The sequence below is a fragment of the Salmo salar genome, chromosome 11 (genome assembly GCF_965601325.2).
Source record: "Salmo salar chromosome 11, fSalSal1, whole genome shotgun sequence".
In the NCBI taxonomy this organism is placed as follows: Eukaryota; Metazoa; Chordata; class Actinopteri; order Salmoniformes; family Salmonidae; genus Salmo; species Salmo salar.
The window spans coordinates 9,222,778-9,248,718 of NC_138301.1; the positions used below are offsets into that span (position 1 = coordinate 9,222,778).

At 41.9% G+C, this 25,941-nt stretch overlaps 1 protein-coding gene across 2 annotated transcripts in view; it reads left to right on the forward strand.

Annotated features, from left to right (window-relative positions):
• The first annotated feature begins 5,383 nt into the window (after positions 1-5,383).
• The window catches only part of LOC106561924 (tetraspanin-4), a 109,178-nt gene continuing 88,620 nt past the window's right edge, over positions 5,384-25,941 (forward strand). The window contains exon 1 of one of the 2 annotated variants that reach the window (XM_045688973.2): positions 5,384-5,722. The gene's annotated coding sequence lies outside the window, so the exon portion shown is untranslated. The remainder of the gene's footprint in view (positions 5,723-25,941) is intronic. The other variant, XM_014126328.3, reaches the window with a different exon arrangement.

Consider the following 25,941-nt stretch of genomic DNA (forward strand, 5'->3'; position numbering starts at 1 on the left):
ACTGGCATCCAAAACAAAACGTGACTCACAGTTACTGACTAATGTTGTAAAGTATGAGGTTCATAAGTTAGCAAAAAATACAAAAAGGGGATATACTGTATGTATACTGTCTATGATATTCTGGATTATAATTTGAATCTAGATTTGCAAATAAAATAAAAACGCTGTCAATTTGCCATAAATATTTCATCTAAACTGAAACAAATGGCTAAACGGAAACATGTCACAAATGAAGAATTTTAAAAGTAAGTGTTTATAATACCTCTTGTGGCTAAAGAATGCAAGAAAAAAGAAGCTACTCCACTTGAAAGATTGTCATAAAGATTGGATTCGAATAGGATACAAGAGGCAAACGATACAGAGGAGAAGATGGTTAGCAAGATCGGTTTGAAATATCTGGTCGTTGATGCAGGAACTGTATGGTCTCTGTATGCTGAAGAGACCATCTCTATCGAAACAGATGAAACAACAGTCAAGCTTGGCCAGGATAATGGACCCACTGACTTCTGCTTAAAGGTATTGGGACTGGTTCTGAAAAGAAATTTGAACAAATCCTCGCTGAATACAGATCAGACATCCTACCACTGATAGTTGAGAAACATGTTGCCTTTAGTTCCACTGAGAAGACAATGATGTCCCTTGTAAGTCAAGCTATTCTGTGGATTACAATGGATTGATGGCTCAGTTCATTCACGAGGCAAAAACGACTCTTGTACTTTGGGAAAATATGATTTTAGGAGATAAAGAAGTAGGAGTCCATAGCTCCCCTAACATTGGGACAACAGAGTTGGAGTCTGGAACAGTGTGTTTGGTGAATTATGTGTGTGATGCTGTGCAAGAGCTTGGATGGGCAGAGGACGGTCAGCTCGTTGCGTTCCAAACCTTTTTGACCAGCAAAAGAGAATTTGATGAAGTTCCTTTGTCTCTATCCATTGGACACAGAATTGATGGTCTGTTTCATAATTATGCTGGGGTGTATAGCATCCATGATGATTTGGTTGAGTTTACCAGTACGTACAGAGCTGAGAGTAGTTTGCTGACTTGGAGGTTCAACAGTTCAAGGCCGGATGCAGAGCTCTGGGTCTGGTGTCCAAGCTTATCATTGATCCTCTCTGGAGAGCCTTGACTTTGAAGGGAAACGTGTTGGAGATGGAAGAAAGATACCAAACCCTTGTTACCAAACTCAATGAATGGCAGGAAGATGGGAGAGACCTTGTTGAAGGAAATGCATGCTTGTTTGATGACATTGAGGTACCCAAGAACCTTGTGTTTGACAGGCTTACCATGTGGTCAGACACAGACTTTTTTGAGTCGACTGTTCAGATTGTTGAGTTGATCCTAGCCAGTTTTCTGAAGGTATGCTGTATGATGCTTCCAGTCGATCTAGATCTCCTGTCAAAGAAAAATGATCGATTTAGGAAGGATTTGGCAATATTCGATCAATTAGAAAAAGCTAAGCCATAGGCAGTCAGTATTGCCATTGAAGGCATGGACATGTGCAAGAAGAATCACACTTGGGAATGGCTGTCCTTTTTGGATGAACCAAAAATTGGGTCAATGATGAAAGCATCCCAGACAGTGTAGGCAAAGGAAGAAGAAAGCTCACTGCCACCCCTGCAGAAGAATGGAAATGGTAAAGGAATAGACATGACAGACAGGACGAATGAGTCTTTTTTTATTTGTCTGTTATTTATTTATCTACTAATGAACTACTAATGAACCACAGTACAGAACATTAAATAACATGGCATTGCATAGACAGCTCTTTCAAAAAATGTGCATGAATGTTTTTCTTTCTAGCACCTTAGCTTTTGTGTTCAGACTGGTGAAAGATAAATAGCAATGCAACCTCAGACAAGAGTTCAGACAAGAAGAGATGCAAGTTTAATATAGTTACATTATATATCTATTTTATGATCTACTGTATAGCCTAATGATGTTCAAACGTAGTGGAAGTAAGTGTTTGAGTTTGAGTTTGAGTTTATTTTATTTTTACAGGGACAGTGCACATTAATCAACGTTTCAGTAAAAGTGCCGGTTTTAGCCAGCCGGCTAATTTTCAACCGCAGTCCCTGGGCAGGTTATTAAAAACAATTACAATATAGACAATCATTGAACAGTGAGCACACGCAGAGTAACATAGGACAAGCAAGACATAGCATACAGACAGAGCAACATAGGACAAGCAAGATGTAGCATACAGACAGAGCAACATAGAACAAAAAGCAACAAGACAAAATCCATAAAAACAACAAAGTGTTTCCACACCTCACAAGCTACAGACAACAGACAACATGGAAAGCGGCAATACACAGCTAGGGATTATGTTCACAAGTCTGATTGACCTTTAGCCATGTCTTCATGCATTTTGTGAAAGTGTGATATGTGGTGCAGTTATGTGTGTCTGATGGCAGTGTATTCCAGACATGGGAAGCTCTCACAGAGAAAGCGGATTTACTAAAGGTGCTTTTCCTTAAGGGAACTATACAGTCACCTCTCATGGCAGACCTTGTGGATCTGCTGCCATATGTTTGGGGTTTCTGTTTAACAAAAATACTGAGTGGAGGGGGAGCTAGGCCATTTAGGATCTTGAATACAAGACATGCGTCGGTGTATTGCACAAGATTTTCCCAACTCAGGAGCTCATGCTTTCTGAGGATGTAACAGTGATGATGGCTATTGGGCTTCCTATCGAGCACTTTGAGAGCCTGTTTGTAGACAGACTGAATAGGTTTTAATGTTGAACGTCGAATAACGCTTGTCCATTTAGTACCACATGTAGTTGGGAATGTGAATGGTTCCACGTGCTTACCTGTTTTTATATTGTTTTAAAATCCAACACAGAGGTGTGCTGTCAGGAAAAGTGCTGGGGCTTAGTCTCAATAATTTGTAGATTCCCTTGGCCTTCTATTCACTTTTGATGCCTGGTCTTGTTTTTGAAAAGACTAATTGAATGAAGTGTGCTGTCAGGAAAAGTGCTGCGGCTTAGTCTCAATAATTTGTAGATTCCCTTGGGCTTCTATTCACTTTTGATGCCTGGTCTTGTTTTTGAAAAGACTAATTGAATGAAAAAAAGAAAATTATAATTTTGAAAGGAGACCAGTCATTATTTAGTGTTATTAGCTTATTTCTGGACATTTTTTCCCCTCACTTTTTTGTATGAACATTGAATTTCCTACTTGAACAATCAACTTAAATAGAAACAAGATGGAGAGCAAAGCTCTGAAAGTGGTCAACTTTCTTTTCCACTGTCAAAATGAGAGAATCAATCTTTATTTACATTTTTTATGCATTTTTTTAAATCATATTTTGGTCATCAATTTTTGAGAGCTTGTTTATCTCTATATTTTTGTTGGAGATAAAGATGTTTTCATTAGGACAAATGCACACTGGACTGCAGTGCTTTTCTATTTGCTGTAGCATTCAACCGTGCACATTACTGTAGACTTCTTGTCACTGTATCATTCAACCGTGCACATTACTGTAGACTTCTTGTCACTGTAGCATTCAACCGTGCACATTACTGTAGACTTCTTGTCACTGTAGCATTCAACCGTGCACATTACTGTAGACTTCTTGTCACTGTATCATTCAACCGTGCACATTACTGTAGACTTCTTGTCACTGTATCATTCAACCGTGCACATTACTGTAGACTTCTTGTCACTGTATCATTCAACCGTGCACATTACTGTAGACTTCTTGTCACTGTATCAGACTAAGCAGAGGTGATCTGATGATGTTGAAATGTTGAAGGTGAAATGGTGCTGGAATAGAGGGGGCAGCTCCTGTTTTCTTTGCGACCTGCGGTAACTCTCTGTGGTTCAAAATCAATAGTTGTTTAGTGGTCCGAAAATGTCAAAAACTTAAACTTGCTTGACCATTCTGTAGGTCATGTACCTGTTCGTTACTGTACGTGCAATATGCTTTGTGGACTTCACTGGAAAGAGGTTGCTATCTGGTTTTGTGCTAAAACAAAGGTGTGGTATAAGAATTGATTCTGCCACAGTGTCTTCTTATTGTCTCTGCTGTAGGCCTATATATCACAGTCGCAAGGCATATGAATTAACAGGTTATAGAGCAAACAACACTTCCCCAGTGATTTTACCCACGCACCTCTACTGCCCAATAGAAACTCTCATTTGTGACGGTTGGACTAATGATTGCACCCTGGTAATGGTGGTATTGAATGTGTCACTGTCTGCCACCTTGATTACTCAAAATTCTTTCGACCTGTCTACCTACGTTGTAAACTTTCATTCATGGGCTAGGTTGTAGCAACCTCATGATGGGTACAGGGAAAATGTAGTAGCCTAAACCTATCAATGTTACATTGAGCTGGGCAAATGAATGACAGTCATCCAACATGCAGTAATAGAAATAAGGCCATGCTCATAAAAAATGTAAAATAAATCATCCTCCCTCATTTTAAACGGCACCGACCACCACTGAGGTGATTTGCATTGTGGCCAATGTAATGGGTGGAGTAAAAGGCCAGCAACACTCCGTATTATTATTGAAATGAAACCATATATAGAGTCTACAAACCCTACTGAGTATTCCCCACCCCACTTTTTTACATCGGCACAAAGAATAGTTTTTCATGTACAGTGCTGTATTTGTATCATATACTGTCCAGGCACCTCATTTGACCACAGTAAAAGCCCAGCAACACTTCCTATGACCTAGTTTTTTTGTTCAAACTCATCTGATTTGTATTCTAGGGACTCTAGTGAGTAGACTGGACCCGAGTTTTATAGACACACAATCTATTGTTTTTCCTGTACAGTGCAATTTGTTTGTGCAATACAACAAATATACAGACTTTTCATAAACATTACATTTCAAAATCGCATCCTTTAACAACAGCACCAGTAAATAAACACGAATCATACAATGCAAATAATGATTTATTTAAAAAATAATTAATTGCATATTTTTTTTACCAGTAGGCTTTTATTATGCCATGATCACACCTACAGTTTTATTGCACAAAATGCTACACAGCATCATCTGGATATGTGTGCAACAAAAGTTGAACATTCAACTTCTGCTACCATTTCTGTCTTCACATACAGTTTGACACATATGTTCGATAAATCCAACGTACGCACCACAGAGAACGCAATGTAACTGCCTCTGCAAAGCAATGATGCAAGACAAACGCAGAGTTCCATCAGAAATGAATGTATTTCTGGTCGAACCAAAATGCAAAACCCTGTCGGTGTGATACGAGGCGTAAGGGGGATACGGGTGTGTTCATACAGGAACCAATGGGATGCAATAGCATACACATGGCGTTTACAGCGTACTTTTATTTTGGAGGCTAAATCCGAAAACCGGAAGTATTAATGGTGATCCAGCTAGTGCTGCTAGCACGACGGTAATCAACACTTCCTGGAACTGCGTCGAGAACCACAGAGTGAAACAGGGGAACAGAAATGGTGTTACCGACACCTTCTGTACTGGAGAAGGAGCGCATGTGAACTGATTGAAATGTACCATTGCGGAGCTCCATAAACGTGTTCGCCCAAAGGGAATTCAAATGTGCAGGCTACTATTTCTACAGTACTGATATATTTTAAAGCGGCTCTAGTTTTACAACGGGAACCTCACGCACGAGAGAGACAACTAGAGAGAGAGAGAGAGAGAGAGAGCTGAAAGTTAGCCTACTCACCGAGTATCCTACAGGGAGGACCATTATTGACGTGAAAAGATAGAGGTAAGTCTACATTTCCCTGGAAATATAGCTATTTTCAGCCAATTTACAGATTACAGACCTAGCTAACATACCAATTGATGCTAATGTCCTGGGCAAACTATGTTAATTTTATATATTCTGACACACACACACAAATACAATAACTATTTATTATTATGACTGCAGCTTTAATACTTTTTGGGAAGAGTTTTGGATACATGGTCATGGCAACAAGCAATTTCTTATCCTCATGGCAACATCTTCAAAATCACACCAATATCCCGTAGGAGAGTTAGCATTATAGTGGCATCTTTCCTTCACATAGTCTACTTAGGGCTACTAATTTACTAAGTCAATATTTATCCAATTCCATAGCAACCACGTGATGATTCAAATTTATTTCATGTATTTTTTTATTTTTCAAATCAAAATCAAATCACATGTTATTTGTCACATGTGCTGAATACAACAAGTGTAGACCTTACAGTAAAATGCTTACTTACAAGCCCTTAACCAACAATGCAGTTTTAAGAAAATATTTAGCAAAAAAAACACAATAAAATAACAATAAAGAGCATATAATATACAGTGGGTACCTGTGGAGTGAGGAACAAGAATGGTGTCAGAGAGAAACGTTCCCCTGGTTCCAGATAAAAGACAGAAATAAACTTTCCCTAGAGAATAACATTTCAGAATCCCAAGCATTCCTGGAGCTGTTCCCTCCCTTGTATTGGCTTTCCTTCTTTTGGAAGAGGAACAATGAGCCTCACTGACTGCCCAACTCATACCCACAGATAAAGGCAGGCTGATCAGCCCTACAGTATAATTTCATCATAGGACAAGAATACTTTATGTGGTCTTACAGGCTGGTATAGGAACGTAGGATTTTTTTCTATTACAAAAGTGTTAACTTCAATCTCTACAGTGCATTCAGAAAGTATTCAGACCCCTTGACTTTTTCCACATCTTGTTACGTTACAGCCTTATTCTAAAATTGATTTAAAAAAAAAAACTATCCTCATCAATCTACACACAATACCCCATAATGACAAAGTGAAAACAGATTTTTAGATTTGTTTTCAAACGTATTAAAAATTAAAAAAACAGAAATACCTTATTTATATAAGTATTGAGACCATTTGCTATGAGACTCTAAATTAAGGTCAGGTGCATCCTATTTCCATTGATCCTCCTTGAGATGTTCCTACAACTTGATTGGAGTCCACCGGTGGTAAATTCAATTGATTTGATTTGTTTAGTGTGTCCCTTTCCATCATTTGGAAAGGCACACACCTGTTTATATAAGGTCCTACAGTTGACAGTGCATGTCAGAGCAAAAACCAAGCCATGAGGTTGAAGGAATTGTCCATAGAGCTCTGAGACAGGATTTTGTCGAGGCACAGATCTGGGGATGGGTACCAAAACATTTCTGCAGCATTGAAGGTCCCAAAGAACACTGGCCTCCATCATTTTTAAATGGAAGAAGTTTGGAACCACCAAGACTCGTTCTAGAGTTGGCCGTCCGTCAAACTGAGCAATCGAGGGAGAAGGAGGTGACCATCGGGTTCTTGGTCAGGGAGGTGACCAAGAACCCGATGGTCACTCTGACAGAGCTCCAGAGTTCCTCTGTGGCGATGGGAGAACCTTCCAGAAGGACAACCATCTCTGCAGCACTCCACCAATCAGGCCTTTATGGTGGCCAGACGGAAGCCACTCCTCAGTAAAAGGCACGTGACAGCCCGCTTGGAATGCCAAGCATCACGTTTTGAGGAAACCTGTAACCATCCCTACGGTGAAGCATAGAGGTGGCAGCATCATGCTGTGGGGATGTTTTTCAGCGGCAGGGACTAGGAGACTAGGCAGAATTGAGGGAAAGAAAGTACAAAAAGTTCCTTGATGAAAACCTTCTCCAGAGCGCTCAGGACCTCAGACTGGGGCGAAGGTTCACCTTCCAACAGGACAATGACCCTAAGCACACAGCCAACACACCGCTTCGCGACAAGTCTCTGAGTGGCCCAGCCAGGACTTAAACCCGATCGAACATCTCTGGAGTGACCTGAAAATAGCTGTGCAGCGACACTCCCCATCCAACCTGACAGAGCTTGAGAGGATCTGAAGAGAAGAATGGGAAAACTCCCCACCTACAGGTGTGCCAAGCTTGTAGCGTCATACCCAAGAATACTGTAATCATTGCCAACAAAGTACAAAAATGTCTAAAAACTGTTTTTTGCTTTGTCATTATGGGGTATTGTGTGTAGATTGATGAGGGGGGGAAAAACTATTTAATCAATTTTAGAATAAGTCAGTAATGTAACAAAATGTCTAAAAAGTCAAGGGGTCTGAATACTTTCAGAATGCACTGTATGTTTTGACCAAACAACTGAGGACCATCAAAGTGACTTGTCATTCAAATCAATGTAATTGTTGTTGTTGATGTTGTATATTGCAGCAATGTGCTTAAGAATGTGTTGGTGTTATACCAATGCCGAGCTTAGTAAACGTAGTGAGAGCACAGACACAGCCTCCTCCATATGCGCTCCCACGCTTCAACAGGCCAATGCGGATGAACTGATGAACTCTGACTTCGCAGTTGGCTGTAGCCCACTGTTTACATTGACTTGCACAAGCCGAGAGCAAATGGAACAGGCGTACCCCAAGTTTGGGCTTTTATATTTAGCCGTGTTTTTCCTGTTGTGTTCACTAACAAGGCCAAGGTTTAGCGGAGGGAGTGTTTATGTTTTACTCCTGCAGCTGATGTTTTTTTGTCCCTGAGAGTTTTGTGTGCGACTTGTGGCTCCCTCTTGGTGTGCCAACATTCGGGTCGGGATAATTATCACAAACACTGGGTCCACTGAGAGTGGACATACCAACCCAACTCTGTAGGTGTGTGTGTGTGTGTGTGTGTGTGTGTGTGTGTGTGTGTGTGTGTGTGTGTGTGTGTGTAAAAGAGAGGGAGAAAGAGAAATAGAAGGTCTTAATAAATAATACATGTTTTGTATCATCAATTGCACACGAGGTCCAACCGAAACTTGACTTCTGCTTTCAACCTCTGAATTGGAGAGGTGCGGGGGGCTTCCACATTGGGTGCCCGGGGAGCTGTTGTTGTGGGGGGTTAACTGCCTTGCTCAAGAGTAGAACGACAGATGTTTCACCTTGGGGATTCAAACTAGCAACCTTTTGGTTACTGGCCCAACACTCTAACCACTAGGCTGAAGATTGTAGAGCGTTTGTCTGTGTGCATACATGTGTGGGTGGGTGTGTGTGTGTGTGTGTGGTAAAAGCCTGTGTAGTGAGTGTGTGTGTATTCCTGGACAATGCACAGAGAAGCCCTTTTAAGTGGAAGGAAAGATTTGTACATACAGGTGCTGCCTTCCAAATGGAAAATATAAAGGGTGTGGGAGAGAGAGAGGGAAATGTACAGCTAGCACTAGACAGGCACTGTACTGCATACATACACTTCACAAAATGTACCATTGTGCCTCTTGTCAGGCTGGTTGTGAGATCAGATGCAGATGTGATCAAGGCCATGTTGGACCTATTTTGAAGTGTCTTTTGTTTGTTTGCTATTGTGTGGGAGAGTGCTGACGTTAAGTGGAGTGAAAAACCAAATGCCTCAACCACACACTCTTCCTCCCTCTCAGTCTCACCAACACACCCTTTACACAACAATAACAACATCTGTCTCTTGTTCAGTCTCTCTCTCTCTCTCTCTCTCTCTCTCTCTCTCTCTCTCTCTCTCTCTCTCTCTCTCTCTCTCGTTTTCAATTATATTTATTTTGTATTTCAGTGAGACTACATTGATTTACTCTTTACTGCATTTCGACCTCTGTTGTCCAGAATGTCATGAATGAATGGTGGTTTGCCAACCATTCTGTGGGAAGTTCCCTCAAAATGAGTACACTTTGCAATAGAAGGCTCATTAATATGTTGATGGTTTACATGGGGCTATTTAGACCTCTGGAGAGTGACAGGGTATCAAGAGTTTATCTTGATACCCTGTAATCTGGCATAGTAGTGTGATTGAGTGCTTGTAAAGATGGCGGCTTCATTCAGTCCACAACTCAATACTCCTATGGTAAAACTCTGTCACACATGAATGTGTTATCAGCTGACTGAGGAGATTTCTTGTATGTCTGATCGGTTTGATAAGGTGGTATTGTGTATACTGTGATAATGCTCTTATGCTATATTGTATAGTGTCTTTAATGGGCAAAAAGCTCTTTACTGTATGACATTAAGTATTATAACACTAAAAACAGCTTAACACGCTGTTGTGAATTTGAGGGATAGAGCCAGGAGCTGGACTTGAACCAGGGACCTCATGCATGTCAGCACAATCCACAAGCACTTTGTTGAAGAGCCTGCTCTTGATAGTCAGCAGGCCGCAGAGTGCTGTATTTAGCGACATGGTTGCTGCATTATCTATTTATTGCAAATAAGTCCTTTTTAAAGACTCATTTTCCACTCCCCTTTTCACCTCATCCTCCCCGCTGCTCTCCAGTTCGCAAATATTATAAATACAGCTGAAGTGTCACAGTGCAGCTAATATGACACTTCCTCATTGAACAAATATCCATTCCAGTTCAGGGTGTTTGATGTAATTATATCCTCAATTAGCTCCCAGTGTCTGTCGCACGTCGTTGGCGTATAAGCATATTATACTGAACAAAAATATAAACACAACCTGCAACAATTTCAAAGATTTTACTGAGTTCATAGAAGGAAATCAATCAATTTAAATAAATTCATTAGGTCCTAATCTGTGGATTTCACATAACTGGGCAGGGGCGCAGCCATGGGTGGGCCTGGGAGGGTATAGGCCCAACCACTTGGTAGCCAGGCCCAGCCAATCGAAATTTGTTTTTTGTAGAAGCACCATTTAGGCGATTACAGTTTTGAGTCATTATGGGTATGTCTGTATCAGCTTTGCACATCTGGATTGGGGGATATTCTCCCATATTTCCATGCAGATTTTCTTAAAATCTGTTAAATTAAATGGGGAGCTGCTGTGAACAGCAATCTTCAAGTCTTTCCACAGATTTTCAATGGGATTCAAGTCTGGGCTTTGGCTGGGCCAATCAAGGGATTTCACATTCTTGTTTTGAAGCCATTCCAGCATTGCTTTGGCTGTATGCTTGGGGTCATTGTCCTGTTGGTTCTTATCAAGGATTTGCCTTTATTTGGCACCATTCATTGTTCCCTCTATCCTTACCAGTCTCACAGTCCCTGCCGCTGAAAAGCTTCCCCATAGCATGATGCTGCCACCACCATGCTTCATGGTAGGGACGGTGTTAGACGGGTGATGAGCTGTGCCTGGTTTTTTACAGACATAGCGCTTTGCATTTAGGCCAAAGAGTTACATTTTTGTCTTATCAGACCACAGAGTCTTTTGCCTTATGCGCTCAGATGCTTTCACTTGCCTTTTTGCAAACTCTAGGTGTGCTGTCATGTGTCTTTTTCTCAGGAGTGGCTTCCGTATGGCCACTTTCCCATAAAGCCCAGATTAGTGAAGTGCTGTGGAGAACCTGCCAGACGGACAACAGTCTCTATCTCAGCCAAGGAACTCTGTTGTTCTGGCAGAGTGGTCATTGGGTTCTTGGTCACCTCCCTGACCAAGGTCCTTCTTGCCTGGTTGCTCAGTTTGGTTGGATGGCCAGCTCTAGTCAGAGTCTGGGTAGATCCATACTTTTTCCATTGCCCAATGATGGAAACCACTGTGGTCTTGGAAACTTTCAACACTAGACATTGTTTTATACCCTTCCCCAGATATATGCCTCGTCTCAGAGATCTACGGACCGTTCCTTGGACTTCGTGGTATAGTTTCTGCTCTAAAGTGCACTGTCAACTGTGGCACCCTATAGACAGGCGTGTTTCTTTCTAAATCATGTCCAAACAATTGAATTGGCCACAAGTGGACTACTATCAAGTTGTAGTGACATCTCAAGGATGATCAAAGGAAATTGGATGCACCTGAGGTCAATTTGGAGTGTCATAGCAAAGGGGTGTGAATACTTATGTAAATGAAATGCAGTATGTGCTGTCTGTCATCTGGGGCTGAATTCCAAATGGCCCAGGCACTCAAGGAAGATACAACGGACAATTCCCAAGGATCAGTCAGCCCATCCCCCCTCTAAGGGGCCAAAATATATATCTCTCTCTACAGTATCCAGAGGACCGATTTAATGTGATATAATAATTCTACAGCAGCCATGTCTGGTATCTATCTAAACTTGTCCTCTGAGGATAACTTTTATGCCATCCAATATGGATGTAGGATCTCTATGGTAACTTGTATCTGTACCGGTGGAACTCTAAATTACTCTATACAAAGGGATTTTATTGTCTTCTTAGGAATTCTGTCTTATTTACGTTGGTCTCATCCCGCCACACAAGCCTTTATATGCTGTGACACCCTGTGGATATTGGGCCTGGGTGTTCAGGTTACTGTAAACTTGGTATCCTTTGATTGGCCTTCAGATGTTATAAATGGAATGAAACACCTTTGTTCTGTCTCTTATACTATATCTAGTCCACAGAGGAAGGTTGTATGATCAATTGTAATTTCCTAGGCCTCTGGCCTAGTGGGGATCTCTTTGTTAATGCTTTGTCTTGTCAGTTAACCTTAGGATCTACAGTGCATTCGGAAAGTATTCAGACCCCTTGACTTTTTCCACATGTTGTTACGTTACAGCCTTATTCTAAAATCAATTAAATAAATAAAAAACTAATCAATCTACACACTGTACCCTATAATGACAAAGCGAAAACAGGTTTTTATAAATACCTTATTTACATAAGTATTCAGACCTTTTGCTATGAGACTCAAAATTGAGCTCAGGTGCATGCTAATTCCATTGATCATCCTTAAGATGTTTCTACAACATGATTGGAGTCCACCTGTGGTAAATTCAATTGATTGGACATGATTTGGAAAGGCACACACCTGTCTATAAGGTCCCACAGTTGACAGTGCATGTCAGAGAAAAAACCAAGCCATGAATGAGGTTGAAGGAATTTTTCCATAGAGCTCCGAGACAGGATTGTGTCGAGGCACGGATCTGGGGAAGGGTACCAAAAAATGTATGCAGCATTGAAGGTTCCCAAGAACACAGTGGCCTCCATCATTCTTAAATGGAAGAAGTTTGGAACCAGCAAGATTCTTCCTAGAGCTAGCCGCCCGGCCAAACTGAGCAATTAGGGGAGAAGGGCCTTGGTCAGGGAGGTGACCGAGAACCCGATGGTCACTCTGACAGAGATCCAGAGTTCCTCTGTGCATGGGAGAACCTTCCAGAAGGACAACCAGCTCTGCAGCACTCCACCAATCAGGCATTTATGGTAGAGTGGCCAGACGGAAGCCACTCCTCAGTAAAAGGCACATGACAGCCCACTTGGAGTTTGCCACAAGGCATCTAAAGGACTCTCAGACCATGAGAAACAAGATTCTCTGGTCTGATGAAACCAAGATTGAACTCTTTTGCCTGAATGTCAAGCTTCACGTCTGGAGGAAACCTGGCACCATACCTACGGTGAAGCATGGTGGTGGCAGCATCATGCTGTGGAGATGTTTTTCAGTGGCAGGGACTGGGAGACTAGTCAGAATCGAGGGAAAGATGAACGAAGCAAAGTACAGAAAGATCCTTGATGAAAACATGTTCCAGAGCACTCAGGACCTCAGACTGGGGCAAAGGTTCACCTTCCAACAGGCCAATTACCCTAAGCACACAGCCAAGACAACGCAGGAGTGGCTTCGGAGGGAAGTCTCTGAATGTCCTTGAGTGGCCCAGCCAGAGCCCGGACTTGAACACGATCGAACATCTCTGGAGAGACCTGGAAATAGCTGTGCAGCGATGCTCCCCATCCAACCTGACAGAGCTTAAGAGGATCTACAGAGAAGAATGGGAGAAACTCACCAAATACAGGTGTGCCAAGCTTTTAGCGTCAAACCCAAGAAGACTCGGGGCTGTAATCGCTGCCAAAGGTGCTTCAACAAAGTACTGAGTAAAGGGTCTGAATACTTATGTAAATGTAATATTATATTTGCATTTTCTTTTTACAATTTTGCAAAAATGTCTGCAAACCTGTTTTCGCTTTGTCATTATGAGGTATTGTGTGTAGATTGATGAGGGGAAAAAAACAATTTAATCAATTTTAGAATAAGGCTGTAGCGTAACAAAATGTGGAAAAAGTCAAGGGGTCTGAATACTATCCAAATGCACTGTAAATGCCTATAATTATGTTTTGTTAATGTCAGTATTGCCTTGTAGCTTAAGCTTTGTATGTGAATCCATTCATTTTTGCAAAGTTAAAGTACACTGCTCAAAAAAAATAAAGGGAACACTTCAACACAATGTATCTCCAAGTCAATCACACTTCTGTGAAATCAAACTGTCCACATAGGAAGCAACACTGATTGACAATAAATGTCACATGCTGTTGCGCAAATGGAATAGACAACAGGTGGAAATTATAGGCAATTAGCAAGACACCCCCAATAAAGGTGTGGTTCTGCAGGTGGGGACCACAGACCACTTCTCAGTTCCTATGCTTCCTGGCTGATGTTTTGGTCACTTTTGAATGCTGGCGGTGCTTTCACTCTAGTGGTAGCATGAGACGGAGTCTACAACCCACACAAGTGGCTCAGGTAGTGCAGCTCATCCAGGATGGCACATCAATGCGAGCTGTGGCAAGAAGGTTTGCTGTGTCTGTCAGCGTAGTGTCCAGAGCATGGAGGCGCTACCAGGAGACAGGCCAGTACATCAGGAGACGTGGAGGAGGCCGTAGGAGGGCAACAACCCAGCAGCAGGACCGCTACCTCCGCCTTTGTGCAAGGAGGAGCAGGAGAAGCACTGCCAGAGCCCTGCAAAATGACCTCCAGCAGGCCACAAATGTGCATGTGTCAAACGGTCAGAAACAGACTCCATGAGGGTGGTATGAGGGCCCGACGTCCACAGGTGGGGGTTGTGCTTACAGCCCAACACCGTGCAGGACGTTTGGCATTTGCCAGAGAACACCAAGATTGGCAAATTCGCCACTGACGCCCTGTGCTCTTCACAGATGAAAGCAGGTTCACACTGAGCACGTGACAGACGTGACAGAGTCTGGAGACGCCGTGGAGAACGTTCTGCTGCCTGCAACATCCTGCAGCATGACCGGTTTGGCGGTGGGTCAGTCATGGTGTGGGGTGGCATTTCTTTGGGGGGCCGCACAGCCCTCCATGTGCTCGCCAGAGGTAGCCTGACTGCCATTAGGTACCGAGATGAGATCCTCAGACCCCTTGTGAGACCATATGCTGGTGCGGTTGGCCCTGGGTTCCTCCTAATGCAAGACAATGCTAGACCTCATGTGGCTGGAGTGTGTCAGCAGTTCCTGCAAGAGGAAGGCATTGATGCTATGGACTGGCCCGCCCATTCCCCAGACATGAATCCAATTGAGCACATCTGGGACATCATGTCCCGCTCCATCCACCAACGCCACGTTGCACCACAGACTGTCCAGGAGTTGGTGGATGCTTTAGTCCAGGTCTGGGAGGAGATCCCTCAGGAGACCATCCGCCACCTCATCAGGGGCATGCCCAGGTGTTGTAGGGAGGTCATACAGGCACGTGGAGGCCACACACACTACTGAGCCTCATTTTGACTTGTTTTAAGGACATTACATCAAAGTTGGATCAGCCTGTAGTGTGGTTTTCCACTTTAATTTTGAGTGTGACTCCAAATCCAGACCTCCATGGGTTGATAAATTGGATTTCCATTGATTTATTTTTGTGTGATTTTGTTGTCAGCACATTCAACTATGTAAAGAAAAAAGTATTTAATACGATTATTTCTTTCATTCAGATGTAGGATGTGTTGTTCAAGTGTTCCCTTTATTTTTTTGAGCAGTATACTTGCTTTGATATTCGTTTCTCATGACCATTCCTTGATCTTAGTCAGCTAAACGCATAATACTTGATTACACATGGTTTTTGTAGAATGTTAAATTTGGTCAGCTATTCTGTTTAATAGACTTTGTTGACATACACGTTACATAGTCTTATCATTAAATTTTTTTTATTTTACCTTTATATTAACTAGGCAAGTCAGTTAAGAACAAATTGTAATTGACAATGACGGCCTAGGAACAGTGGGTTAACTGCCTTGTTCAGAGGCAGAACGACATATTTTTTTTACCTTGTCAGCTCGTAGGTCGCATGTGAGGTATACAGTGCTTTCAGAAAGTATTCATACCCCTTGACTTATTCCACGCTGTTGTTTTACAGCCTCAATACAACATTTATTAAATAGATTTTTTCTCATCTATCTACACACAAAATCCCATAATGACAATGTGAAAACATGTTTTTAGACATTTTTGCAAATGTATTGAAAGTGAAATACAGTATATGCCAATTACCAGACATTTTTATCCAAAGTGACTTAGTAGTGTGCGTCTACAGTACATTTTCATATGGGTGGCCCCAGTGGGAATCAAACCCACAATCATAACTTAGCAAGTGCCATGCTTTTCCAACTGAGCCACACCAGACTCCATGTAGGCTACATGCAGATCACCCGTCATGGATTGGTGTTTCATCTTGCGAAGTTGCTAGATGGTGATTTGCTGTCTTCAGAGAGGTAAATAGAAATCCATGGTTGAACAAATAAGCACACTAACACAACAAATCAATCAACCAAATGGAAACTTATGTAAATGTATTTGCTTCTATTAGTTTCACCCCTAACAAGGTCTTCCATTATATCATTAGCATGCATGGTCCGCCACACCACAGTCTACAGTGACTCGCTCTCTCATTGAGAAGTTCACAAGGTGCTGTTTAACTTGCTCAGCCCGGGTTTAGTTGCCGTGGCAACTAATCTGTTGGAAATCGGGAAGAGTGTGTTGATGCTGAAGCTTCCCTTATCTCGGCTTTCTTTCAAAAATACATTCCGGGTAAAGTTTGCGACACGGTTCACACAGCCATAGATTTTCCTACATCAAGTATTCCCTCTGTTTTTGAAAAAATTGTGAGCCTGATCAGAGTCCCAGGGCACAGTCTCTCATTCCTCCTTGTTCTCTCTCTCCTACTCTGACTCTCTCTATCTATCTACCTCTGTCTACCGCTTACTCTCAGTACCTCTCCTGCTCTCTCTGTCTACCGTTCTCTCTCTCCCTCTCTCTCTCTGCTATGTGTTATACAGTATATGTGTTCTCACTTGTTTTCTGAACATTTAATACATTAGCCTGATTTGATATTGTTAATCTGCAGTAGTTGACTGACTCTCATTGTTTTTTTTGTTGTGCAGTTGAATTACTCTTCCTGGTGTCTTTTGGAGAGAGTGAAGATGCAATTAGGGATAATGACATGCTGGCTGTCAAGCGTTCCTATGCTAGGAGAGGGAGGCAGGGGACGTTATTTATGAAACAGACACATATATTTTGTGCTCACTCTGGCATTGTTTACTTCCTGGGTGACAGTGGTGTTATGGCTACTTTGATTTAAAAGCTGAATGAGGCCACAAAGGACTTACTGCATCAGCAGGTTTGACACTGTTGGGATATAGTGTACCATTTCTGTGAACGTGCGGTGTTTAAATTGACCACCAGTGGGAAAGATAGTCAAACAGAAGTGTGTCTCGCCTCATCTAAACATTGTCAAGAAACATCATGGTAGTGTGTGTGAATGAACTAGTCTGAGGGATTGTATGTTTGGTAGTTATTTAGTGTTTTGCCCTTTTTATCATTACATCAACTACTGGAGTTGGTTCCCTCGTCCCACAATTACCCTCTGTCGATCTCATTCCTCAAACATAAATAGGTGTTCTACACTACACTCCCCCTCTTTTCTCGCCTACTTTCATTTCCATATGTGCTCCAGTTTTCTTTCCTGCTATTTATTTTCACCAGTCACCAGAACATTAGCATAAGTCAGATAGATATGCAGAAAAAAGAAAAAAATAGACCGACCTGAGACAAATAAGCCAATTGGGACGTATTATGACTATCAATATTCTGTTGTAGCAAACTGTATGCCAATTTAAATAAGTTGTCCATCCTCCCCACCTCTCCCAGCCACCACTGTTGTGTAGGCCTACTGTTTAACATCTTTGGTTTTGAGTCATGTTGGACAGCTATGTCCTGGGAAATGTTCTTGTTACTTACAACCTCATGCTAATCACATTAGCCTATGTTGGCTCAACCGTCCCGCGCGGTTTTAAGTAACAAGAACATTTCCCAGGACATAGACATATCTGATATGGGCAGAAAGCTTAAATTCTTGTTAATCTAACTGCACTGTCCAATTTACAGTAGCTATTGCAGTGAAATAATACCATGCTGTTATTTGAGGAGAGTGCACAGTTATGAACTTGAAAATGTATTAATAAACCAATTAGGCACATTTGGGCAGTCTATATACAACATTTTGAACAGAAATGCAATGGTTCATTGGATCAGTCTTAAACTGTGCACATACACTGCTGCCATCTAGTGGACTAAATCTAAATTGCGCCTAACCTGGAAAATTACATTTTGGCCTTTCTCTTGCATTTCAAAGAAAAAAAACACCCCCAAAAAACTTTTTTTTTCTTTGTAAACTTAGCAAAAAAAGAAACGTCCTCTCACTGTCAACTGCGTTTATTTTCAGCAAACTTAACATATTTGAATGAACATAACAAGATTCAACAACTGAGACATAAACTGAACAAGTTCCAAAGGCATGTGACTAACAGAAATTGAATAATGTGTCCCTGAACAATGGGGGGGTCAAAATCAAAAGTAACAGTCAGTATCTGGTGTGGCCACCAGCTGCATTACGTACTGCAGTGCATCTCCTCCTCATGGACTGCACCAGATTTGCCAGTTCTTGCTGTGAGATGTTACCCCACTCTTCCACCAAGGCACCTGCAAGTTCCCGGACATTTCTGGGGGGGAATGGACCTAGCCCTCACCCTCCGGTCCAACAGGTCCCAGACGTGCTAAATGGGATTATGATCCGGGCTCTTCGCTGGCCATGGCAGAACACTGACATTCCTGTTTTGCAGGAAATTATGCACAGAACGAGCAGTATGGCTGGTGTCATTGTCATGCTGGAGGGTCATGTCAGGATGAGCCTGCAGGAAGGGTACCACATGAGGGGGGAGGATGTCTTCCCTGTAACGCACAGCATTGAGATTGTCTGCAATGACAACAAGCTCAGTCCGATGATGCTGTGACACACTGCCTCAGACCATGATGGACCCTCCACCTCCAAATCGATCCCGCCCCAGAGTACAGGCCTCGGTGTAACGCTCATTCCTTTCGACAATAAACGTGAATCCGACCATCACCCCTGGTGAGACAAAACCGCGACTCGTCAGTGAAGAGCACTTTTTGCCAGCCCTGTCTGGTCCAGTGATGGTGGGTTTGTGCCCATAGGCGACGTTGCCGGTGATATCTGGTGAGGACCTGCCTTACAACAGGCCTACAAGCCCTCAGTCCAGCCTCCCTCAGCCTATTGCGGACCTTCTGAGTACTAATGGAAGGATTGTGCGTTCCTGTTGTAATTCGGGCAGTTGTTGTTGCCATCCTGTACCTGTCCCGCAGGTGTGATGTTTGGATGTACTGATCCTGTGCAGGTGTTGTTACACTTGGTCTGCCACTGCGAGGACGATCAGCTGTCCATCCTGTCTCCCTGTAGCGCTGTCTTACACGGAACCCAAACCGGCTGCGCGCCATTGTGCATAAATGGATTTTGTCCCCCCACACCAAACGCGTCCACGACACGCAGGTTAAAATATCAAAACAAACTCTGAACCAATTACATTAATTTGGGGACAGGTCGAAAAGCATTAAACATTTATGGCAATTTAGCTAGCTAGCTAGCTTGCACTTGCTAGCTAATTTGGCCTATTTAGCTAGCTTGCTGTTGCTAGCTAATTGTCCTGGGATATAAACATTGAGTTGTTATTTTACCTGAAATGCACAAGGTCCTCTACTCCGACAATTAATCCACACACAAAACGGTCAACTGAATCGTTTCTAGTCATCTCTCCTCCTTCCAGGCTTTTTCTTCTCTGGACTTTCATAAATTAGGTGCATTACCGCCACCGACCTCATTCGTCTTTCAGTCACCCACGTGGGTATAACCAATGAGGAGATGGCACGTGGGTACCTGCTTCTATAAACCAATGAGGAGATGGGAGAGGCAGGACTTGCAGCGCGATCTGCGTCACAAATAGAACTGACTTCTATTTTAGCCCTTGGCAATGCAGACGCTCGTTGGCTCGCGCGAATAGTGTGGGTGCAATAATTGAATAACATAGATTTCAAAATGTGTTTTGCAACGCTCGCGCACGCGATGCGAGCGGTGTAGTCAGGGTATTAGGCGTCTCACAGTATGGACATTGCACTTTATTGCCCTGGCTACATCTGTGGTCCTCATGCCTCCTTGCAGCATGCCTAAGGCATGTTCACGCAGATGAGCAGGGACCCTGGGCATCTTTCTTTTGGTGTTTTTAAGAATCAGTAGAAAGGCCTCTTTAGTGTCCTAAGTTTTCATAACTGTGACCTTAATTGCCTACCGTCTGTAAGCTGTTAGTGTCCTTAACGACCTTTCCTCAGGTGCATGTTCATTCATAGTTTATGGTTAATTGAACAAGCATGAGAAACAGTGTTAAAACCCTTTACAATGAAGATCTGTGAAGTTATTTGGATTTTTACGAATTATCTTTGAAAGACAGAGTCCTGAGAAAGGGACGTTTCTTTTTTTGCTGAGTTTATTATCTTTTTCCAGATCTAATGTGTTATATTCTCCTACATTAATTTCACATTTCCACAAACTTCAAAGTGTTTCCTTTCAAATGGTATCAATAATATGCATATCCTTGCTTCAGGTTCTGAGCTACAGGCAGTTAGATTTGGGTATGTCATTTTAGGCGAAAATTGAAAAAAGAGAGGGTTTTTAATGCAACTCAAGTTGTGCAGAGGTAAGATCAATGTTGGACTCACCACTTTTTTGTATTATTTCAAACTGAATCGTACTCTTTTATATCATATAAAAATATATGCCATTTAGCAGATGCTTTTATCCAAAGCGACGTACATTCATACGTGCATAATTTTTTACGGGTAAAGACAGCATGACTGAAATGGTACTATATGTTTATTGGAAAAGATGTGTGAAGGAGTGGCCCACAGTCTGTTGGAGTGCTTATCTCTCTATATTACTAAAAGTTACATGAAAAAAATAAAAAATGCCCTTATGTTGATGACTTTTTTTCAAATCCAATCAGTTTTCCATGTTGATTGAACATGATCACATTAATTTATCTTTTTTGGGGGGGGGGACACACACTTTAATTCAACCTTTTTTTTTGCCCAGTGGGAAGTGTATTTGATTGTCTTCTGTGAGTAACTTTTTCGGACTCCTTTGAGTTAGTCTATTTTGTTATATATTTTTTTAAGCGAGCTAAATTGCAAACACTCGCTAACTGAAGTGAACATAATTAGGGCTGGATTCTATCAGACCACTACTGCGAAACAAACATGGTGTGTTTCGACCAGTCAGTCTGTTAGGAAATGTGGGGGAGCGTATGCAGAGAACTATAATATAATTCATACATTTTAAAACATGAATTACTTACCAGCCGGTGTGTTTCAACTAGTAAACACGATCGTCCGGGTTACGGCACCAGAACTCTTTTATGTTCCCACAGCGGGGAACATAAAATGTTCCCACATGACTAATTATATTTCTACGATTATTAATTCTATATGGTGAGAACCTCAGAGGAACTCTGCATTTCCCACTTAACAGTTTTAACTCAATGTCTCTAAGCTTGCACTGATTATGATGAGGCCAGCTTTACCACAGTTGAGCTACACCTGCAGTGAGAGTTTGATTGAATTCTACACTCTTAGATAAAGAAAGGGGCTCTCGACAACCTAATGGGTTCTTTGGCTGTCCCAATAGAAGAACCCTTTGAAGAACCCATTTTTGGTTCCAAGTAGAACCCTTTTCACAAATGAACCAAGAGAAGCAAAAAGGGTTCTCCTATATTCTGAGAGTGTAGCCCTATGCCATTGGCCATGTTGTTTGGCCTTAGCTCACCAGCAACACTGTCTGCATCAGGAAAGGCTTTCTAAGCTAGTAGCTACCGTAATCAAACAACAGCATATTGGTTCTCATTCTTTATACTGCCATGTTAAGTGGATGATTATGTACCCTTGGGAACCGGGAATCCATTACACGTGAATGCAAGACAGATATGAGGCAGTAATGTGTTTGCGTCTGCTGAACTATCTAGTGCAATCTAACGTGGAGAGGGTAATGAGGAATGATCCTTTGGAAAGAAATGGCTTTGGTTATAATCAAAGACGAAGCAACGCACGTAACTGATATGCACCGTGCACACACACACACACAACTGCCCGCTGACCTGACCCGACATGTGCCCCCAATACTCTCTGTCTTAATCTGCATTTACCACTCTCTTTCACCAGTGTCACTTTCCCACTTTCCTTGCTTCCCTCTTAATCAAGTTCCCTGGCTGTCGCCTACACCTGTCAGAGAAAGCTAGTGACGAGATTACTCATACTGCGATTTCAGTCCCTTCACCGTTATTCACCTGCTATACTCTGTTAACGCCATGATGTAAGTGAGCCCAGTGGCTTGTGTAGGTGTGTGGGGCTGTATGCATGCTTAGATGTGTGCTAGGTGCGTTCTGAATTGGCTTTCTGCATTTGTGTAAGATCCCTTTCATACTAAGATGTTTTTTTCTGCCAACTTTACCATACCGCCAACTTTTCCTTATATCTGAAAGGTATTGCCAGGATCAAAGCTGAAACTTTTATTTCGACCAAACAACCTAGTAATAATCATTTCAGTAAACTCCTGCTTAAGGCGTCCGAATACTTCCCATCTGAAACAATTAGAAAAAGTTTGTGCATATATTGATTGACGGCCTTTATGTGACGTTTTGGTCTGCAACAAGGATTTTCGGGCTGTTCGTGCGCACACAATTTTTTCTCGCGGCAAGCCGAAGTAGGTACGTCCATTCGTTGGTGATTGGTCAACAGTAGGGATTATTCACCAAACATTTTAGTTAGATGTAAAATTACGCGACTAAAATCTCCTTGGCAAAAACGTCAAAATTAATGACAGATATCTTGAGTTATCTTAGATGAATTCTGACTATTCTGGCTACGGCGTCTCAAGATAGACAAACAGAACTATTGCCGATTTTATTTATTTTTATATTGAATTTTTTCAAGCAAATATCTTTTTAAGGGAGTTTGCGAGCACACTTGCTAGGCGCCAGCTGAACCGAATACATGCTGACGCCTTTAGTATGAAACGTAGCCTTAATGCTGAGGTGGCATTGGCACGCACTATGCTCTTAAATGGTTCTCTCTTGATGGTTGCTACGCAGCACCAGTTAACCATCCTCCTGCCAGTTCTAAACTTTGTCAAGCATGTCATGTCTCACTGCATAGCCCACCACTAAGCATGCACTGTTTTCTTAACCCCAACTGGATGGATCCATAAAGAATTACAGTGGGAATAAATATCACCGAATGGCAAAAATATTGGAATAAAGTAGGCTATTGAAATTCAAGGCATGTATCAAATTGTTGCTTACTGAACCTCCCGAAGTCATCCAAGCAATAGTGTGGTCAACTAGATGATGATTTCAGCACCGTTTTGATTGGGACAGATCCATCGTGCTGCTTTGAGACAAGCATGGGGACTGAATCTCCATTTTCATGTTGGTTAGGCTACAGTTACGCTGGGGAAATGCTAGCTAAGTTGAGGTGAGTGCTGCTCATGATCATCTTGTCTAGTTGGCTCATCTACTTGAACATTTTGCCAGCATGTTATGTAGTTTAACAAGTGGATTATTTTACTCTTCAGGCGCTTAGTAGCCTAGGCCTACTCCTGACCAAAAGCCTGAGACCACTGACTTGTCTCAATCAATGTGAGTTTGTTTCACTGAATCTCTGTCTGTATAGGCTATTTGGTTCATTGGTTTCTGGCTGGGCAAAAAATGGTTTCTGGTTGGGCTCCCGAGTGGCGCAGCGGTCTGAGGCACTGCATCTCAGTGCTAGAGGCATCACTACAGACCCTGGTTTGATTCCAGGCTGTATCACAACCGGCTGCGATTGGGAGTCCCATAGGGCGACGAACAATTGGCCCACTGTCGTCCGGGTTAGGGTTTGGCCGGGGTAGGCCGTCATTGTAAATAAGAATTTGTTCTTAACTGACTTGCCTAGTTAAATAAAGGTTAAATAAAAAAAGAAAAAAAGTGGAGGTGGTATAGCTCATCTATTCGTTTGTTCATCTATCACTGCTCAGAGACTTTCAGCATGCAATAATGTAGCCCAAATCAAGTTTAGGCCTTTTATTTTGCTCGATCGCACATAGGCAACTACACAAGCCCGCGGAGGTTGAAATATTAACGCCAGAGTCCCATGCTTTTGAAAATAGGATTGCTATTATTTTCTATCAGTATCATGATGAAGATACTCTCAATGTAAGACCATACGCATGCTCCCTAACAAAGTGGGTAGGAAAAAGATGAGACATGGGCTTTTTATCACTTTTTAAAAAATGGTTAGCCAGAATAACAGAATAAAATACAACTTGTGTCACCTTCCCGTGACACAAGTTGTATTTTATTCTGTTATGTTCCATTACATTCTTACTACAAAATATGTGTGTTCTGTGATCGAGGTAGGTGTGCCTTGTCTGTTTTAATGAACAAAATAATGAACTATTGATTTCATTCATTTGAACGTAACATAATTCAATTCAAAATATACTATGCTATTGTTTTAAAAATACATTTTATTAGTCTTGTAATGTTTCCTAGGACCCACCTAAACAAATTAATAATGGATTTATTACAATGAACACCCACCCACATCTGCTCACCACTACTACCACTTGTCACAGGCATACACACGGGAGGTATAAAAGGCGTATGCAGGCAAGAATGTAGTAAAAATGGGCCTGTTTGTAAGGGGGTCATATAAACATTGCCCAATTTTTTTTAATAGGCAAAATACCATAAATCCTATGTAAAAGCAGTATAAGTGTGTGTGTGTGTGTGTGTGTGTGTGTGTGTGTGTGTGTCAGGTGTCTGTCTGTGTGCATGTGTGTGTGGGGGGGAAGGATCTATGAGTGTGTGTATGTGTGCTAGATGGATTATGTGCTGCAATCCTTACACCCTGTCCTCAAAAGGGATTTTCTCCCCTAATCTCATCTAATTCCTCTGGAGACAATGGCTGCAGGATTAGACTTGCGATGAGCCAACACCTCCCCAAACCCCAGTTTTGTGTCTCTGTGTCAGTCTCACATACACCTCTACCCCGTCTCAACACCCATTCATTACAAACTCACTCATTCTCAATAATGTTCGTAATCTGCATGTGCTGATGCATAAAGAAAGCATTCCTCGACTCTGCATAGAAATTGAGTGGAGAAGATTATTATCCTATAACAGGGAAATAAATCTAATGTTGGTGAATATGGATTAGGCTCATAACATCACTGAGAGATCTGACAGATATGCATACATCCTGATTATGGCGGGTGAAGAGGTTTTCACAGGGGCTGTTAGGTGTGACGAGATCAGCATCAGGCTGGCAGCTTTTGACACTGTCCCCGAGCTGGGAAGTGTGATAGATGGATGGCAGGTGCCCTCTCACATATCACTATAGTTTATTTAGGGCCGAGACCGATGTTCTGTTTTGATGTTTGTTTCACTATTAGCTGTAATTAAGATGAGATAATAGACAATGTGCTCACTTACAAATGATTCTTTAAAAAAAGTTGGGTGCTGGATCCACGTTTGTAAAATTTAGTGCAGTGCATGGTTTCCTGCGGTGTGAGTTTGATTGAATACCACACAGTGTTGATATACAGTTGAAGTTGGAAGTTTACATAGACTTAGGTTGGAGTCATTAAAACTCGTTTTTCAACAACTCCACAAATTTCTTGTTAACAAACTATAGTTTTGGCAAGTCGGTAAGGACATGTACTTTGTGCATGACACAAGTAATCTTTCCAACAATTGTTTGCAGACAGATTATTTCACTTCTAATTCACTGTATCACAATTCCAGTGGGTCAGAAGTTTACATACACTAAGTTGACTGTGCTTTAAACAGCTTGGAAAATTCCAGAAAATGATGTCATGGCTTTAGAAGCTTCTGATAGGCTAATTGACATTATTTGAGTCAATTGGAGGTGTACCTGTGGATGTATTTCAAGGCCTACCTTCA